This window comes from Eurosta solidaginis, chromosome 4, assembly GCF_040869045.1.
Source record: "Eurosta solidaginis isolate ZX-2024a chromosome 4, ASM4086904v1, whole genome shotgun sequence".
Taxonomy (NCBI): Eukaryota; Metazoa; Arthropoda; class Insecta; order Diptera; family Tephritidae; genus Eurosta; species Eurosta solidaginis.
This window is the reverse complement of record NC_090322.1, coordinates 156,204,000-156,217,643: the sequence shown is the minus strand read 5'-3', so window position 1 is coordinate 156,217,643 and position 13,644 is coordinate 156,204,000. Positions and strand designations below refer to the sequence as shown.

Sequence of the window (13,644 nt, the reverse complement as noted above, 5' to 3'; positions counted from 1 at the left end):
GTGTTGGTCTTGAAGTGGTTAATGTGTGCGTACCAACAAGGTATGGACAGAACTGCTGCCCCAGCCTTCTTGACTATTTCATTGTGTCCGATACGTCTAAAGTCTTAAAGTATGATCAATTATCCTTTATCTCACACCATGATCTAATTTTCTGTTCATTTGATGTAGTGCTCGATAACCACAGTGCAGTAGCTAGACCATCCATTTCACCAGATTATCGACGACTGGACGTAAATAACCTTCTTGGAGACATCTCCAGCATAAATTGGTCTGCTTGTTGGAGCTTGAGTTCGGTGCATGAAAAGCTGAGATTTTTAAATGAAATTATTTTATACCTCTATACAACTCACGTTCCATTTCGGGTATATAGCAACAGATCTTCCTCTTGCCCTTGGTTTAATAGATCCGTCCGTGCTATGATTATCAAGCGCAATAAGCTTTATTCCCTTTGGAAGAAAAACCGAAGCGACGCAAATTGGCGTGCATACAAACTTACACGAAATGAGACCATAGCCTATATTAGGAGAGAAAAATGCAGATACTACAGTAAAATGTTGAATATATCGTTGCCTAATCATGTTTTGTGGCGTAATCTGAAAAAACTTCGTGTACATGTGAGTGAGAGTTCTGACTGTTCCCTTAATCCTGAAGGTCTTAATGCAGCTTTTGTGAGCCAAGCTAACCCGTCTTGTCTTAATACCAGTTTCTCAACCCCTCCCTTATATGTGGTTCCTGTTTGTCAAGTATTTGAGTTTACAGCTGTTTTGGAACTTGATGTGGCGAGATGCATAAACAAAATAAGGTCCAACACAATCGGTTAGGACAATATACCGCTCAAATTTGTTAAAATAATTGCCCCGTACATTCTTCCTACATTGACGCATATTATCAACCACAGTATTACTACCTCCTGCTTCCCTGATATGTGGAAGATTGCCACGGTTATACCCATATGCAAAAACTAAGTTTGCAGATTGTCCTAGTGACTTTCGGCCTGTCAGCATTTTGCCAGCACTCTCGAAAGTCTTTGAGATATTGTTTTCGGAACAAATTCAAGACCATGTTTGCAAACATAGTCTGCTATCACCATTCCAGTCAGGCTTCCGATCAAAGCACAGTTGCTCCACGGCTATCATAAAAATTTTAGACGACATCAGGGCACCCTTTGACAAAAACCAGTTGACTTTATTATGCCTGCTTGACTTCTCAAAAGCCTTCGACTCTGTGAACCATGACCTGCTGTGCTTAAAATTAAAAAAATTATTTTGGTTTTGATGACTCCGCAGTGCGGCTCATGCGAAGTTACCTGACGGGTAGATCCCAGCTTGTCAAAGTCGGCTCCGAAACTTCAGGTCTAAAACCACTATTGGCAGGGGTACCCCAAGGCTCTATCTTGGGTCCACTACTTTTTAGTATTTTTATTAATGACATATTTAATGCATGCCAGCATGCTCATATGCATGCATATGCTGATTATGTCCAACTATATTTGTCGGGAAATCATGAGGGGACAAACGATTTATGCTCAAGATTGCATAATGACTTAACATCCATATTTGAATGGGCTAGGAAAAATGACTTATGCATGAACAGTGAGAAATCTAAAAAACGAATAAGTTTCTCAAGTATTCCGCCCTTGCGCGTTGCCAGTAAATGTCTCAAACTCGTTTCAAAAGTGACTAATCTTGGTTTTGTTATTAACACGACGGTGTCCTGTGATGATCATGTAAATTCGGTGGTTAAGAAAGTATACTATATCTTAAGAAACTTACGAATGTCTGCTATTTATACTCCGGTCAATGTTAGAAGAAAACTTGCAATTCAATTGATTATGCCGATCATTTGCTACTCTGAGCTAGTGTACAGTAAACTGAGCTCCCAGTCTGCTCATAAAATTGATGTAGCATTTAATCATGTTACACGTTATGTATTCGGCTTAGCCAGATTTGATCATATATCCAGCTGGAGAGCGCGTCTACTGGGCTGTGAAATCTTCGAATATCTGAAAGCTAGGAACAGCATTTTCCTTTGTCAACTTATCATGTATAAGGAGCCTAGTTACCTATATGATAAGCTAATATTCCCCAGGTCTGCTCGAATCAACGACCTAATAGTACCAACTTATAACTATATAACATCTGGACGGCTATTCTTTGTCAATGCCATTCGCCTGTGGAACTCTATTCCAGTATCCGTACGTAGTAGTCTAAATAAAAGCAACTTTAAAAATGTTCTTTATGCTCATTTTAGTTGAAACCAGTATACTTCTTGAGTCTTCGCCATCAATATGTATGAGTGTATACAATGTTTTGTTATTGAATTTAATTATTTGTTTATTTTAGATACTAGTAAATTACGATAATTCTATATGTTTGATGTGATTATTTAACCTACATAACCCTCTGTTATGACTTTTGTTCTTTTTTACATTGCGATTTATCTTTTTGTTGTACTATAAAAGATCCTAGATCTTATTGTACTAATACTATTTTTGCAATAAATGAAAATGAAATGAAAATGAAAACCAGATAGCTTTAATACATCGATGTTCAATAATAAGGTATGCATCGAACTGAAGATGTTATTATGACTGCAGCAGGCGGTGCAGACTCGAGGAGGTTTAGTATTACAGAACACCTACCGATGAACGAACAAAAACTAACTCTATAACTACGAATAAGGGACTAACAGTCGGTTGTAAACTAAACTGGGAGAAAGGAAAAGAAAGTGGCAAAAACCTCATAGCTTTCTATGCTTGTAAATCGATGTTCAATAATAAGGCGTGTCCCTTATTTACTTCTTGCATGCACACTTAGTTCACATGTTTCAGATCATGGAAATAGAAAGTTATTTAAAAAAAACATCCTGTAATAGTTTCTCAATTATGGCAATTCTGGTATTAGCAAAAACTGTACTAGGCGGAAGTGTGACTTTTATCGGACTAGTTTGATCCCATTCGGTAAAATGACTAGTTGTGTGCCCCACTACAGTGCGTGTTTTTGTTTGACTAACACCCACAAATAGGAATTTTTCATGCTTTTGCATATGGATATGGAAGCAAAACACAACTTCAACAGCATGATTCAAAATGTATCCTATACCCAGAGGGCAACACCAAAGCAGCTGCCCATAAGGCCACAATTGAAAACAAAGCAATTGCTGTGGTGGGTGTAAAACATTGACTAAATATGTACATTTCAACAATACAAGCTAACATGGGAAATGATGTATGTATGGAACTATCGGTGTGTTCGGTGTACGGGTATATATGTACATTAGTGTGGGTCGATTAGTAATGGATGAAAGTTAACCGATATCGCGCCATCGATAGAATTTGTGCTCAGGAAAAAAAGTTCCACTACGCATACCCAAAAAAATAATTTTCGAGCCTGCGAAATTTCATTTTTTTGACTTTTTTTCGAATTTGATATTTTTCTTTTCATATGTATACCCTGTGAATCATATGTTCATATGTATACCATAATGTAATGATAGAAGGCGGTGGAACATTTGACAGCTGCCAAAACGCCCTTAGCTCCAGTGAGCTCCCGATTGTGTTTTGGAAGTACACGAGAAAGGGGGCATAAAAGATGGCCCCTTTTTGAAATAGTACTTAAATTCATACGTTTTAAATAATCATAAAATACAGAAAGGAGTGTAGGTAGCTTCATTATTGAGCAATTTTATCATAAAAATTATGAAATGAAGATTGCTTTATTAAATTTTGAGACGTTTGCAACTTATAAACTTCTTGTGAACGCATCAAGTTTGCTGGTAATACTTTAAGACAGAGGTGGAATGCTTATAAACGAACAAAAATGTCGGCAGAGGGTTCGAAAGACATATTTTTAGCTCGTTATTAATAACCTGAAAATACATATTTTACTGATACCAAAAGATATTTGCAAAATTAGCGTTGAACATTTTATGCACAAAGGTGTTCTACCCCCAGTTTTGGAGCGGCCAGGAGTTGTTGTCCGTATTACTGATACCGAGGTAAAAACGTGTTCTTTGAACTATCTTTCGATATTTTTGGGTGTGTAATAACAGTCTACTTAATATATTATAATATAATATATTACATCTGTGGAAAGTGTTATTGAACACACAACAAGAGGACGGACAAGGCAGCAGGTAGATACATTTGGTGGAATATTATTCAGGTTTTGGCTTTAGTCTTGATCCCTATCATTGAATTCGATGCTGCGGCCAACAATAGGTAGGGGGTCCGAAGCCGAGGAGAGTGTGTACACATCTAGCCAAGCCTTTGCTCACAGTAAAGATACCAAGCGAGCAGCTGCAACTTTTCAGATGCCCGTTCGGGACATCGTCATGAGCATGATCTAATGAACATAACGTCTACATTATACATCGCACGTTGTTGTTTTAACAATAAATACACTTCCCAAAATGCTCGGGAACGATTTGATATGACCACGTTGAACTTTCTAGGTCATAGCACCCACTTCACACAGGTAGAAAAGCTTCTGATAGCCATTCACCTGGAAATAAGACCATCATGAGCGGCTAACTCATAGATCAATGGTATCACTATACAAAAGAGTGATGTAACAATAATTCCCGCCATGGGCTAGGAAACCCGCCACACAAAATGACATTAATACAACAATTAAAGCAGAGCTACTAGGTTTAGAGAGGGCGTGTAGCTTCCTATTAGAGAATCATGTAAGGGGCGGTAAGATATGCCTATACTCAGCCAGCCGAGCGATAAATTTCATATTTCATATTTTTTTATTTCAGTCTATGGCATTTAAAGCCCTTACAGACTAGATAACAACGTTAAATTAAAATTAGATAATTATTTAATTGTATAGTACATAAGTTGAGTATAGACACGATAAAACTTACATGCTATGAAGAGATTGACCAGCACATTTATCTGTTTGAAAAGATATCAGTAAGTATTGTTTTAAAAGTAAACTTAGAAAGAGCAAAATCAACAGCTGAAGAATCAGAGATGCGATTAAAGTCGGTCATAGCTCTAAGCAAAGGTGCGTTTGAGGCATAGAGGGTTCGCACGCAATCCGTATAGAAATAGGTATATTACGAAGAGGCCTTATAGGGATATGGAATCGGAGACTCCTGAGGAGACAAGGTGCATCAACTACACCATTAATGATGTTATAAACAAACGTGAGCGATAGGACAGTTCTTCTGCATTCCAGGGACTCTAATTTGATAAGTGAGCACCTGGAGTTATAAGATGGAATCGGTTAAGAAAAGTTCATCAAATTTACCTAACACGTTCGTACTGGTGTATCGTTAGACATCTATATGGCAGTAACTGACTGTTTTCATCAAAAAAAGAGTGACAAACTCCCCAACTTCAAGAAAACGCCAAATCGCAATTGGTTTTCAATGGAAACATGTAAAACCACCAAGCAAACAACCAAAAACCTGGGTATTGCCACCATTGGTGTTGACCGCGGCAAAACTTTTTTTTTCAATTTGAACTCTACCCTGCTGGTCAATGTGTTCAACAAGAAAACGATGAAAGCATCGCCATTCAATATACATACGTAGGCGATAGACGGGGCAAAGAAAAGCGGGTGAGATACCCATACCGGATATTAGACGTTCTTGGCGGCATGAACGACCCGATATGGAAATAATATGCAAAACGAAGCCTCAATTAATGCATTAAGACTGATTTTTTCCCGGCGCTACGTTTCAAAATAAAGAGGTAAATTTATCCGTCCTCCAATCGGAACAAAACTCAAATCACCAAACATAGCGAACAAATGGAGGGGTATATTCTGCCAACCCACGGATCGTAGGAGGCTGGGGTCGTATGTAGAAGTTTTCCCACGGGGAAAACCTTATAATGGTGGTTCATTTGGGAAAGACCAGAATTATTCTTTGGGATGTTGTGGTGATGTGATAAAATAAAAATAACTTTCAGAACTTTCCTATCGATTGCGTTGGCAGCTAGCAACTAGCTATACAAAGGGTTGATGCTACACTTTACATGTCAAACCGCGTAACGCGCTATGATGAGCATCTGCTACGTAAAACCGCATTCCAATGAAAACATAACAAGATCCGGGAAATGCGACGTACCGATAAAGTAAATATGACCAATGGAAGTGGTCAAGCAAACGAACGCAGGCTTGGTTTAGGATTCGTGGTAGTGGAAGGAGGAGCGCGTGTAACGCACATGTTAAAAAAGTCGTGTCTGCCAACTTCAACGCCAGGAGCGACAAAGCGTATATTTGGCCGCAAAGCCGGAAAGTTCAGCCCCTGCAACAATAAATCTTGCAATAAATTGAGACTGATGGACGTCGCCTGCGAGCGAGACATTGTTTTATACTCCTGTCCTGCCCTCCGGTCAAAAAAATAAAAAATATTGCTACAGGTGGAAGATATGTTTGAATTTTTGGATGTACGTAACCCAAATTGGCATCCAACTCGCAACAGTAAAAGACAGATTACCTGTAAAAGGAAATGAGAAGACCAACTTTTGAAAAAGTGTTTAGAAAGTGAACTATCATAATTATTTTAACATTTTACCTTAACGAAAATATCAAAATTTCTAAAATTTTGTTTAGTAAACAAAATTATTTTATTACGAATTTGAATGATAGAAAAGTAAACACAAAACGGAATTTCAGAAAAAATGTGATGCAGTTGTATATTTTTTCAGATGAGACGATTTGTGCAGCTTTACATACATTTTTTCCTCTGAATAAAAAAGGAGTTTTGTAAAGCGACCACATTCTTATTTCTAAGGGCGTTCAAGATGGCGGCGTTAGAGCGAGAAGCTGCTTACATCCGCCACCTTCTATAATTCCATCATGATGTATACCCTGTCATGTATACCCAACAATAAAATGAAAATTTTTTAGTAGGTCATGAAAAAAATCTTAAAAATCAAAGTCGAAAAAAGGTAAAAAAAAATGAAATTTCGCAGGCTCCAAAATTATGAGTATGCGTAGTGGAACCTTTTTTCCTGATCCCAAATCCTATCGAAAAATCGACGGTGCGATATCGGTTAATAAATCTACCCAGTCTAATGTACATGCAAGAAATATGTATCTACGTTGTGAAAAACAAATATGTATATAAAACATTCCAAGTTCATGTGAGACCACAAACTATATGTGTATATACCCAGTTGTGGTGTTTTAAGAACAAATTGAATTTCATTAAAAAGTGGATGTGGTTGACTTGGTAAGTGTGGCTCGAGTTTTGTGTTTTTTCTTTTTTTGATATGACAGTTAGACACTTTTTTAAACGCAAAAGTGAATATGGTTCTGTAAATAGATGGATTGAATCCTTTTTTATATTTTGCTAGCAATATTTGCCGGGTTTTGCTGAGGGTTTGGTGAAACTGCTTGTAAAATAGTTTAATGAAATATTTATTTTATTGTGCAGTAATACAAAATATGAGAACCACTTTTAGTTTTCAGTTTTAAACTCACAAAAGTTTTCAGATTATAAATCTCAAAGTTGCCCGGTGGTTTGTTGATTAATTGCTATGATGGGAGAATCTCTAATTCAAAACTAGTGCGCTTCTAATGCATGCGGAACTACTAAAATTTTGCTCTCTATCTCTTTTACATGCTCTCAACTGGCGAATTTAATGTGGGGATATCCTAGGCGGTACCAATTGTTCGCGTTGCATTAACTGATCTGTAGTTCCGAACTAGAAACATATTTCCATTTTTGAACTAGTTGGGTTACTGGCAAATTTGACACACTAATATAACAATTTTTACCTAGATAGTTCCTTTGTGTTGTTTCCGAACCAGACCGAAATTATACATATTGCATCTAGTACGATTTTATCCCCATTTTCGATACTTCGGAACTAGTAGGTGGGTCAGTGGGAAAAATTTTAAGGTGCAGAGAAAGAAGGCATACTCCTTACAGTTAGGCTCTTTGAAGCTAGTACCCAGCAAATATTAGGAGTCAAAAAAGAGTTAGAATGGAGCCCTAATTCGAAATGTTTACACCCTTTATGAGCTCATTTATGATTCCGGAATGAATGTACTTCCCTTCTTGCGATGGTCGCCCTAAATGAGCTTTGTTTCATAAATTATGTGAGCTTAAATAAGAGTCCGACCAGACTGATATTACGGTCATAAGCAGCTCATAATTTGCTTCTTATGAGTCTTTTAGGAGTTATTTATGTACTTTATATTAGGATTGGCTAGATCGGAGCGGATTTTGGACGCATGGCATCAAAAATGGGGAGCATATTCTCAATATTCGTTGGGAAAGAGGAATTTCGTAGGAAACTATTAAAAGTAGGGCATACCGGCGTCAGCTCTAACTAAAGACAGGCACGACAGACCAACCACATTTTTTAAAGGCCGAAAATTGCGGAGATGTTTAAATAGAAGCGTTCATGCAAATTTAAATCCGGAACAGCAAGACTCTTTATAAGCTATAATCATTGTAATACTATGTTCAAACAGAAAAATAAATTGAGGCAATTGCAATTTAAATTGAGTGGTGTTCATACAACTCAATTTAGCTTACACAATAGTAATTTGATAGCTGGTTGGCTCATCTCTACAGCAACAACATACCTTTGTTCAAAATGTCAAAATGTGCGTGTTGGAATTAGGCGAATGGAATGGAATGGAAAACATAAAACTTTGAAATTTTTGTGTGTTGTAAGAAAATGTATTCAATGTTTTGGTTTCATTTTGAGTTTGACATCCTCTTTTGACAATTCCTACTCCAGTGAAATGAAAAAACTAATATCAGCTGATGAGATGAGCCAACCATATAGTTGAGCCATGCGCAACTGACGTTTAAATCTACTCAATAAACACACTTTACAAGGTTGTATTTGCAGTTTGAAACAATTTATTACGCAATTTTTTTTTAAATTGGCAATTTGTTATTACAATTTATTATATGATAAATTGCGTAATAAATTGCTCAAATGGTATAAATTGCCAATTTGGTGTGTGTTTGTACCTAGTATAAATCTTACTAAGTAGCGCAACTAACAGCTGGTCTCTGAATGGTCACACATTCACACGCACAGTTCTCGACTCTGTTTCAAAAAAAAAAAAAAGTGAGATAATCCGTACCAATTGATGTTATTATAGAATATATAAGGCGTTTTTGTTGCTATTAAAATAATCTTTTTATTTATATTAAAGTTTTTATCATTTTTTTTCAACTTTATTTTAAGAATTTCATGCGTTTTTAAAGCATTTTCGTTGATATAAATACAACCATGTGCATATACGTTTTGACATTACATTTCATATATGTTCGTATTTGCCATTGTCATTGTTTCTAAGTTCGTAAACAATGACTGCAGTTATTTGGTGTGATTTTTCGAAAAAATTGATTATTTTTGTGAAATTTTATACTTAATATGTGGTATTAAGGTGGTCAAAAAGGTTTTATGCAACAATACTTTGCTCACAACGCGAAAATATATTTCGTAATGTCGAAGTACTTATATGTATATGTATTTGATGTGGAAGATTGTATTTGAGAACACGGTTGCCACTTCATTTCATTTGGAACAAAAATGGTCCCTTCCAACCCCATATGTTCCGCTGGTCCCTTTTTCTCAATTTTGGTTCTTTTTCGGCACGGTTTTGGTACGTTTATTTCTTTTTCACTGAAACTGAAAAAAATTCAAAATACTGTTAATAAAACTTTCCGCAAATCTATTATCCACATATAATTTTCAATTAACTTTAATGGAATTCTTACCACGAAAATTGCTCTTTCAATAAAATGTAGCAGAACAATGATATTTTACTTGGGAGATAATTTAGGAGTGGCATTAAAAAGGGAAGTGTTGAATGTTCTGGCAAAGACATTGTCATTAATTTTTGATGAAACAACGGACTTATCAGGAAAAATACATGTTTTAGTGGTTAGATATTTCTATCGGTATTCAGTTATTATACAGTTGAAAATTTTAAGACGCTTGATTTTTAGTCTCAGTTCAAAACTCACACTTACTGAATCTAGGCGCTGATATGAAGTTTAAACTGTTAGGGAAAAAGTAAGTATCTATAATTATAGCATTAACACAATTGCTTAGTTTCATTAACGGTTTACTGAGTTTGCCACAACGCAAATTTTTTAACCGTTCCCTACTAAAACCTAATTGAGCTATACATTTTATTTCATGGCAATCAAGCAAAATTAGGTTCACAACGTTTTATTGCTGAAAGACAAAGACTTATCCTAGAAATTTGAAAATATATTACCTAAAGGTACATTTTATTTTTGTTTGTGCAGTTTGAACTAAAGCCAAATGTCTCCTTTATTAAAATTTTATATAGGAAACTAGGGCAACATCCTACAATGTTTGCTTTTTACATCGAATACGATATTCTAGTAACTTGCCGCATTGTTAGCATACCAATAAAATAAAACTAAAATTTGGTCCTTTTTTGAAGTCTGTTTTTTTTTTCGATGAATTTTGGTCCCATATGAAAACATGGTGTGGCAACCGTGTTTGAGAATGCATCTGACAAGGTTGCATTTTTCAGAACTAAATTTTTTTAAATAATGAAATAGTAGTATGCAAGCGATTGCCATAGTAATAGCCATGTACATCAATATTATGAACAAAGTGTAAACCTAAACAAATTTTCTTTGAAATATAATCTAACAGAAGATGGACACGAGGCGTACCTTCATAGACGCGTATTAGGCACAGCATAAGAAATCTTGAGGCGTAGAGAGATCTTAGCTGCATGCCATATTTTGTAAGCGTCTACGAAGCTACGCCTCGCGTGTATCTTGTCTAAGTTTAACTTTGTACGAGATCCAACATTTTTAATTAATAATAAATAACACGTAAAGCAACTACGCTTAAGGTGACTTTTGCGTCGGTTTGGCACTTGCGTTGCGTCTACATTTGACGCGCTTTAATTGCTTCAATCCATAAGCAACGCAACGCCAACGTCGAAGCAACATACAAGTCATTAAAATTTTATGTTCTTCTTGAAATTTCTTGCATTTTAGAAAAAAAAAACCGAGTTTCTATCGCTGTTGAACTAAATAAAAACTTAATTTTGTATTCATGTCGATTTTGTGATCGATCTGCAGAGACGGCGGAACATATCCTACTGGAATGCGACGCAATCTGATGAGGGCACAACAGACCAATGGTCGCAGTGCATTCCTCAATAAATTTTCGATCTATCTATGGCAGGGAAACTTTTAGCGTGCTTTATTTCAAAGTGACACTTTATTTGACAAATCGCTGAACGATCTCTTTCAAATAAATTGCTTGTTAGCGTTAACCGAAGATGTTGAAAACGGCCCCTGGAATTGTTACCTTATATAGAGAGAAAGTTAAGATATAATGCATAGGTATAAAATGCTTGCATGCATAAAATCATTTTTTTTGTATAAAAGTAGTATGACATTGAGATTTTAGTTCTGCTATTTTTAACGTAGAGTTATTTTTTAACATAAAGTGAGAAGTATAAAACATGATTAATGACTACATTTATACGTGTTTCATTTATTTTCATTGAGGAATAAATCGTAAAAATAAAAATCATGTTATTATAAAGTATATGTGAATCCCCGTAGATAAAATGGGTAATAGAATGAACATTGGTTTATATATTACATTTTTAAAATGAAAATCTCCTGCTAAAAAAGGAGCAAAACCTAACTAAATTTTTTTATTTTCGTACTTAACTACACTCCCTTTTGTGATTCAGGCGAATGCTTGATAAAAACGTTCACAATAGTAAACAGCCTGGGTCACCTCTTAAATCGCTGTTCGATTACTTAAATCATTTGCTCAATAGTGTTTTTCAAACATTTTTGTAGAAAACTGGTATATTGCATTATTTACATATTTTAAAATGTTTGTTTAACTGCTTGCTTACATTTAATCTACTAACTAAATTTTAGAAATTAATATTAATATGTACTCTGATTTTCTGTATACACATTTAAAAGAAAAGCTGATTTGAAACACAAATGAGCAATTCATGGCACTTCAATTTAATAACCGCGAGCAAAAAACAAACCTTTCTTCCATTCTCTGGACATTCGGGACAGCCGTTCTCCCTGCTATTATTTGACAGGTAGGTATGGCACTTGTATGTATTCACCATGATGTAATAATAAAGGTGATGTCAACAACATAACCTCATTTTTTCGGCAGCTCTAAATGCCAATATTTACGTGTATTTCAAAAATAATAAATTTGGATTGCTTAATTCTTCGGTCAAATTCTTCGAATAAATTAGTTTTCTGCAAAATTTTGTCTATATTCTGTTAGGGTATACAAAGTTACGTTACTCTTTTTGGCTAAACAATTCTAGTAACGGCTTATCTATATATGTATATAAAAAGAAGTGTACATTTTGATTGTCACTCCATAACTCGAGAACGGGTAGAAATATTGCCATGACATTTTTAGGAAAGATACAGGAAGGATAGATGATGGTTAGTTGATTTTAAAATCCCAATTCGGTTTAGCCATTCCTGAGTTATGATTTTTTTAGAAAAAATTCAATAGGTATATAAAATTCTTCTGTCACGGTGTTAGAGGCTTAACTCCTCCGAAACGGCTGAACCGATTCTCATAAAATTTTGTGAGCATATTGGGTAGGTCTGAGAATCGGCCAACGTCTACCTTTTTTTTCGCTACGAGCATAGGGTCTTGAGATCAAAACGTGGACCCGGGTACCCCTAGAATGTGTTTATAAAATATGGATATCAAATGAAAACTGTTGATGAGTGCTATAGTACAGGACAATTTTCATACAACTGGGAGGCTAGGGTCTAGAGATATAGCATAAAACGTGGACCCGGATACACCTAGAATGTGTTTTTATATTAGGGGTATCAAATTGATGCTGTTGATGTGCGCTATAGTACAGAGTAAGTTTTACACCCCTGAGTGACTAGGGTCTCGAGATATAGGCCAAAACATGGACCCGGATACCCCTAGAATGTGTGTGTATTATGGATGTCAAATGAAAGCTGTTGCTGAGAGCTCTTCGATTTAGTCGCATCAACCTGGCAAAACTGATAAATATGCATGCGAAGCCGAAATAAAGGCAAGAAATAATAATACCCTAATCTAATAATCTATTTACATACGTCCTATTCCATTTGCCTGAAATTTCGTATATAAATTTGCCTATATTAATATTTACGCTGCATTTTTCCGGGAAGTATTCCAGAGACGGACTGGGACTGGGATTAGGAGTAGGACTGGGACTGGGACTGCGACTCGGAATGAGAGTGGAACAAAACATGGTTTAATTATTAAAGGTTACCCATGTAGCCTTAGATCACCCTGTGCTTTTCACATTCCAAACTCCCAAGTCGCTCCTAAAAATGAAAAGTGTTATTTCTTTTCGAACTCCTTTCCAAATAATGAACAAAACTTTAAAACAGTGCTGAAAGTTTTACCTTTCAGAAAAAAATGTTAATTGGGTACATTTTTTTAGTTTTAATCGTTTCTTTTGATAACAGTCGCGAAAAATTTAATAATTTTGCTGTTAATTTTTGGGTAAATTACAAAGTGAGTACTTGATCTTTGTAATTATTTTGCAGATGCCACAAATAAGCGCAAATCCTGGTTGCTGTAAAGAACGAGGTGCTATTTTGATGCACTTTCTTGCTGCTGGTCAAAAGGATGTTCGGCGCTCTTTTCAA

General features: G+C 35.7%; 1 protein-coding gene across 4 annotated transcripts in view; it reads left to right on the top strand.

Annotated features, from left to right (window-relative positions):
* Nucleotides 1-13,644, top strand: part of LOC137250526 (allatostatin-A receptor-like) — a 361,545-nt gene that overhangs the window by 16,268 nt on the left and 331,633 nt on the right. The window contains exon 1 of one of the 4 annotated variants that reach the window (XM_067783485.1): nucleotides 11,970-12,059. The exons of the other annotated variants lie outside the window; for them this stretch is intronic. The gene's annotated coding sequence lies outside the window, so the exon portion shown is untranslated. Of the gene's footprint in view, nucleotides 1-11,969; nucleotides 12,060-13,644 lie in introns of those variants that run through there. 4 annotated transcript variants of the gene reach the window in all.